This window comes from Nuphar pumila, chromosome 7 (assembly GCF_984573655.1).
Source record: "Nuphar pumila chromosome 7, dmNupPumi1.hap1.1, whole genome shotgun sequence".
Taxonomy (NCBI): domain Eukaryota; kingdom Viridiplantae; phylum Streptophyta; class Magnoliopsida; order Nymphaeales; family Nymphaeaceae; genus Nuphar; species Nuphar pumila.
Window position 1 is genome coordinate 4,045,358 of NC_143255.1, and position 7,500 is coordinate 4,052,857.

At 40.8% G+C, this 7,500-nt stretch overlaps 1 pseudogene; it reads left to right on the plus strand.

The window, feature by feature from the left end:
- Nucleotides 1-5,878: 5,878 nt before the first annotated feature.
- On the plus strand, nucleotides 5,879-7,084 carry LOC149830912 (enoyl-CoA delta isomerase 3 pseudogene; annotated as a pseudogene).
- The last annotated feature ends 416 nt before the right edge of the window (nucleotides 7,085-7,500 follow it).

Sequence of the window (7,500 nt, forward strand, 5' to 3'; positions counted from 1 at the left end):
TATAAATTGTACAGTTCTCCGTAATTAATTTTTAAATAATTTTTTTTTGATTTTTTTTCGTTTTTGCGACGGATTAGCGACGGATGATTCCGTCGCTATTCATATTAATCTAGCGATGGCTTAGCGACGGAATTAAATCCGTCGCCACGCCGTGGTCGCCGTTTAGTACCGGCGGATTGGCGACGGAATATAGCGCTCGTTATTCCGTCGCAATTAGCGACGGACTTGGCGACGGAATTATTCCGTCGCCAGTTAGCGTCGAAATATTCGCGACGTAAGCATACTGTCGCCGCATTGTCGCTAATCCGTCGCTAACATGGTTAGCGACGGATTAGCGACGGATTAGCGACGAAAGGTGGTCGTCGCTAATCTACTGCTCTGTTGTAGTGATTCCAGTTTCTTGTCCTCCATCCCCGATCCAAAACGGGCGAGGCATGGCGGACCCGTTTTCCCTTGGTCCATTGTCATCCCTAAAGAAAGAATGGGGGACAGTGCGGGGTAGGGATCGGGATGGGGACAGGGCAGGATGGGGGGAACTGTAAGTCCATCCCCGCCCAGGTTTTGATTTTGACCTCCATCCCTTCCTCAATTATCGTTTCATGTCCTCCATCTCCGGTCCAAACGGAGCGAGGCAGTGCTGCCAAATCATTGAATTGGGAATGGAGTTGGCTGCCCCAACACCGCATTTCAACACCATTCACAAGAGGATGTTTTTGACAATTTCATCAGCAACAGCATATTTTAACTAAACCATAAATGCAAAATTCAACTGTAAAAGCACTGATTTTTCTAAATCAATAAAACTTGTTTTTTCATCAAATCCAAGGGTCAATTCCCACTAAGTCCACTATGTTGAACACATTTACGATGTTAGATCGAGTAAAAAACAACTTAGGTTAGTCTGAGTATGATCAACTGTATTAAATATATCCTCAAATGAAGCCTATATGGTCTAAGGCTGCACCATTTATTATCGCTGCCAAAAACAGAGCTAATATGGTTCGGGACAATGGTCTAGGACACATTGTCCTGAACCATTGTGTCTAGGTGTCAAATGCAAAACATTCTTTAGGAGCATTTGTTATGTTTCATGCCATACCGTAGTTGGCAGCTTCCATAGGAAAGAGCAGTCAGATGGGAAATTTATTTCCCAGGGAAGGTAGTGTGACCTTGTTTTTGCATGAAAACGTGGTGAGCCGCATTATTGTGTGGGTGCCGCACCAGTTTGCCACGGGGGCTTTGTTTCGGCCCTTGTGGGAAACAAGCCTATTTCACATGAAAGAGGGGCACTTTCATATGAAAGGGCAAAAATAAATGAGCCCCTAAATATTTCCCACAATCTGCCATTAGTAGAAAAACTTGAGAAAAGATTGGGGAGGGGGAGGACGTGGCACGATCTGGTCTTTGGATTCAACAGCCACAATTGGCATATGATAGGACCCATCATATGCCATATGACCTGATCCCTTTTTGCATCACGCAGGATAGTGGTGTGAACGGGTAAGAAATGGGCTGCCTGATCCAGATCCAAAATTAAATTCAACAAAAGGTAGGTCCTTCTTTGAATCCAATTTTAAAATAAGTCCAACCATGTTTGTCCGAATCCGATTTTGATAGACGTTCTCCACCTATTTCAAGACTCATATGTACTAAAACTATGTTCAATTTGGATTGGTGGTCCAAGAAAATACGACGCATTTGCAGCACTACACATTGGGATCAAGGTATATCAGATTGAAATCAGGGTCCAGGAACTCTCTTTGTGTCCATTTGGCAGTACTGGATGACGTAAGAGTAAGGTAGGAAAACATGGGTTTGCATGTAATACAAAAGTATTTTAGTACAAATCCAATAGAAAAAATATGACAAAAATAATGTATTTTTTTAAATGCCAAATTCACACATTTCAGGCAGCAAAAAAGATATTTTTATCCTTCACACAAACAAATTTACTATTTTTTCTAAATATCCAAATAAAATCCAAATATGCAAAATTTCTCCCAAATATGTGAATTTTCTCCTATACATTTTCAAGTCTCATGCATGTCCTTTATGCAATTTTATTAAAAAAAGAGGCTCACATATTTTGGGGACATTCACAACCATGAGTTATGAAAGTCCCCAAAATGTGTGCACCTTTTTTAAATAAATACCTTTAAAAAAAATCATATTGGGGCCTCACACCCTCAAAGCCCTACCTTACGAAAATGGGGTCTGCCCTTTAACCTCCAGCTAATTTTTAGTGAAGTTGAATCCGCGAAAATTAGAGATTTATATCAAGATAAAAATCAAGCTCCACACCTCTTCTAATAATTCACACATTTTGGGACCTTTGCAATTGAAGGTTGCAAATGTCGTACTATATTTGTGAATGTCAAGATATCGAGGCAAATGACCTTGTGCTCGGTATTTGCAAAAGTATCGTTAAAAGTAAAAAAAACTTTTAATGATGCTTCAAAAGTGTCACTAAAACCTTTAACAGAAAATTCACATATTTCAAAGGAAATTTACATATTCTCATATTTAAAAAAAATGCATATTTAGAAGAAAAATCACGTATTTAAAAAAAATCATATATGTGAGAGTAAATTCATATATGTAAATATTTGAAAGAAAGTTCACATACCTCAAGAAAATTTGATTGTGTGAAAAGTAAAAAGGTTTGAGAATTTGGACATCAGGCAAATTTCAAAATTTATAGATCATTTTTAGTGTATAATACAGTAATTTAAAAAAAAAATATTTGTATGATCCAAATCCCAAAAAGTCCACTCATATAACTCCAAGTAGTTAATGATACTGCATGTTTGAGTTTTTTTAAGAGCCAATACTAAGAACAATGTCTTGGAATAGAATTACATATCAAACAAAAATTCCAAAATCCAATCCACTTGCTCCCTTAGTTCATGGTTCGTTTAGGCGATTTAAAATTTAACCCAAACTTTTTTTTTTCTTAAAGAAAGGGCTTCCTAGCCCACAAGGCCTCCACTCACCTGGGTCTGAGGATCCAATTGTAGCCCGTTATATAACAAAGATATTAAAATAATATTTAAAATATTAAAAAATAGTTTAAAATATTTGTATAAATTGTTAAAAAAATAAGCCCATATCAAATTTTGGCCCATATTATATGAATGGGCTTACTAGTAACGATACTGACAACATTTCCTGGGAGCCCATCAGCCATGGAAGTCTGGATCTCTGAGTTCATTCATCAAGGATTTGTGACCCGAGATTGTCACAAATACCTTTAACAACCAGCCTTTTTTTTTTTTTTGAAAGGCAAGCTGGGGTTAGGCAGACCCACACCAGTTATTATTCAATCGTACCAGTGAGATTTTGAACCTGAAACGTCCCACCACTGAGAGACGTGCACTGACAGCTCTTACCAACCACGCAGAGCCCTGGTTGGTCTTTAACATAAGGCTACGGAGTTTAAAGAGAAGATGGGACCGGTCCAGTATCCGTGTGACCCGGTGTCGTGTCCCACACTGTTTTTAATGGAAAATTACACAAGAATGGAGAGTCTTACATCTCTTTAGTCGTGTGCATGTGACATGGGTGCCCAAAAATATAGTGGGTTTAGTGATTGAACCAATATCCTTCTATGAAAATGTGGTGTGTTTAGCTATAGAAGACCATTCGATCAGAGGGAAGAACAGGTGCAATGTGATTGCACATGTTTGGTGTGCTGCTACATTTGATCACACACCATCTGCTATTGGGCCCCACACAGGTTTTATCCCAAAGATGGTGGATGATGCAGCAGTACACTAAAAGCGTGCAATCACTTTGCACCTGATCCTCCCTCATTGGATCTCGGTTGAGGTGAAGGTACAAAGTTTGAAGTTTGAACCTTGGAAACAATAATCTACTATTTCTCTTGTAGTTTGGTTGCTATTTGCATTGGAAATGGGATTCATGCAAACTTAAAAATCAGATGTTTATATTGATGAAATTTTCCTTTCCAAGTTTGTAAGACGAGCCATCAGCTTGCCAGTTCAATAACTTTCAACATATTACTCTATACTCAAATTGGGGAAGACAGTCAATGCTCTGTAGATAGGGTCCATTTTCCCATCTTGGGTCTGAGGATCCAAATAGGCCATACCCCATTTGAGTAGGTATAACCAGTGTGACAAATATCGCAAGATTTAGGAAAATCTCACGATAATATCATGAGAAATTGCCTAAAAGTTTAAAACGGCAATTTCTCGTGAGATTTTCAAAATATCGCCAGATTTATGAAAAAAACATAAATACCATGATTTAAATGTGATATTTATGTTTTAAACGGCTATTTATTGCAAAAAATTTGTGTATTTTTATTTTAAAATATTTTTTTATAAAAAATATTTTTTATATTTTTTAATTTATTTTTTTATTGCCTAGATTTTGTCAAAAAAACACACAAGATTTATTGATTTTTTTCAATTTCTCGCAAGTTTTTGAAAAACGAGAAATTGCCGATAAAAACGTTTGTCACTATGGGTATAACCCAACAGAGCCAAATCTAGGGATGGGCAATGGGCCAGCTCAACCTGACCCGAGCATGTTGGGTTTTTTTTATTTTCTTTTCTGTTTATTGTCCTTCTCTTTTATGTATTAAATTGGAAAATAGTGTACTGTTAATTACATTGTTTGGTGGCAAAACTAAGTTTTGTTTTGTTCAAGTAGGGTTCAAATTTGAAAATTATTAGTTATTTTTTAGTGTTTCTTTCTATTAATTGTAATTTTCTTTTCTGTATTAATATAAAGAATGGTGTTATGTTATTTGTTGTGGTTTCATGTACCAAAAAGAAAATTCATTTTGTATAGGTGTTTTTCTTTTGACACGTTTGTATAGGCAAAATGAAAAAAAATAATTATTCATTTAGCAATACCTTATGTTTTTTTTTTTTTTATGTAGACAAGGTTGTTGATAAAACCTACTCTTTTGAAGACCTAGTTTGTGGTGCAGTGAAGTTGAGTAAGATAGTTTTAGCTTTCCATGTCATGATTATCAAGATAAAATAAATGATAATTTGGATGATAACAAACTTACACAATGCGTTGCAAATGATAGTAAAGGAGATGATCAAAGAAGATATGTGAACCTGAAGTCAATTTAAATTTGAGCTCACCAATGGATTTAAGGTGAATAGCTATCGAGAGTGAAGCTCCTTTTATTTAAAGAAGTGATTGGTGGCCACATCACTCCAACATATTTATAATTTCTTATTAACTTAGGCAAGGTTTGAGAATATGCATGAGGCATTGTTGCCCTTGCGTACATCTATGCATCACTTGTTGCAATACATAAAGGACTAAAGAATCTTTATGGCATGATTTTGTTTATAGAGATATGTTAACCAACTATTTGTGTTTTGGTTTATTTGAATTATAGAAAAAAAAATTAACATTTGTCAATGTTACTATATTGACATATTTAGAGGCGGGCGTACATTGACATCAACTCACATGACCAATTGATCGATTTTCTTGTTTGTGCATTTGGAGTGCATCTAACGTGGATGAGTAGTCCAACTCTGCAAGAGTAAGAAAATGTTGTTGAAAAATTAATGGTATGAAATTGTTGTTTATGGAATGTATTTTTCTTCTTTGTCAAAAAATTGTATTGTATCATATGATATGTTTTGTACATTTGGTTGTTTAGAGACCATATATCGAAGGCGAGGGCATAGATTACGAGGTAGTTGTAAATGAAACCAATACCAAACTTAGATCGGATCAACTTCTCAAATTATCAAAAACAAATCCGATACCATTTTAGATATCTAGCCATCCAAATTGGGAACTGGTATGAGACTATGAATCTACCAACCAAAAGTCCAAACGATTCGGTTGGTCAGATGTCAAATCGAACCTCCGTATTAGCCCATACATAATACCTACCATCCGTTTCCTTTACCATATGATCCCTCTCCCTCTCTAGAAAGCTCGGAAGAGGAAAGGACAACAAAAAAGAGCTAGTTTTTTTTCACCGGAAGGACAATTAAACCCGCCGGAGAAAGGAAGGATCAACGATGTGCACGCTGGAGCGGCACGGCCGGGTTTTCGTCCTCCGACTCGCTGGAGAGACGGAGCACCGGTTCACGCCGAGCCTGTGCTCGGACCTCCTCCGCGCCCTAGACGCCGTCGACGACCCGGCGTCCGGCGCGGCGGCCCTCGTGACCACCAACGACGGCCGGTTCTTCTCGAACGGCCTCGACCTCGCCTGGGCAGACTCGGACCGATCCTCCCGGCTCCCATCGCTCCTCGCCGCGTTCGAGAGGGTGGCTCTCCGCCTGCTCCGCCTTGGCGTCCCGACCGTCGCGGCCGTCCGCGGCCACGCCGCCGGCGCCGGGTTCCTCTTCGCCATGGCCCACGACTACCGGGTGATGAGGCGCGATCGGGGGTTCCTCTACTTTGCGGCCGTCGACGTCGGCGTCAAGATTCCGGTGGGATCGATGGCGCTCCTCTCGGCCAAGATGGGCGGCCAGGCGGTGCGGGACGCGGTCCTCCGGGGACGGAAGTGGACGGCCGAGGATGGCGCGGCGGCCGGCGTGGTCGATCGGGTGGCGGAGGGCGCCGAGGAGGCCGAAGCCGAGGCGGTGGCGGAGGCGGAGGAGCTGGCTGAGAGGGGGTGGCAGAGGGACGTCTACCGAAACCTCCGGGGCGGGATGTACGCCGACGCGGTCGCCAAGATGGAGGAGGACGTCCTTCGGGACGGCGGTGGCGCACGTGCGGACGGTACCGGGCAGTAGGCCCTTGCGCGTGCGGGGCAACTCTTCGTGTGATACACGACACGACACAGCATCTGATTTCATTGTCATCTCTGCTTTTTCTACTTCGTACTAATAATCAAGAAAATCAGGAATTTGTTCTCATTTTGTGTGTTAGAAACCTGAAACCAACAAGCAGGCCCGTAGGGCAACAGGGCATCTTCTCCTTTCAAACTTCACACACGAAATCCGGAAACTTAGGGGGCCGTTTGTTTCATTGCCCTTTGAGACTTTTTCCCCATAGGTGAAATAAACAATTCCGTGGAAAATGTGCGGACTCCTCGCATAATAACAGCAATAAAGTATATTTTTTATCAAAACATGTTGGCACCTTGAGAAGCGCTTTCCCGCTCGAGCATTCCTTTCAAGGGAAAATAGTTTTCCTTGGTGAGAGGTGTAACAAACACCCCCTCATCGTGGAATTGCAGTTTTCCAGAATTGTTGCTAACAGGAAAGCTAGAGTTTGTTTTGTATTGTGATCTTAGCTGCGTAAGGCTTTCAAGCTCGAGCCTAACACTTCTCTAATGTGAAAAAATGAATGGCTCATAAGTTTCAGCTGAATCATGTGTAATTAGGGATGGGCCAAGTCGACCCAGCCCGCCCAGGGTTGGGTTTGGGTCGAGGTTTTATGCCTGGGCCCGTAGCTACCAGGCCGAAACCCAGCCCGTTATATATATATGAGTTGGGTCAGCCCGTGGGCTACCGGGCTGGTTTGACGGGCCTGAGCTATTTATTA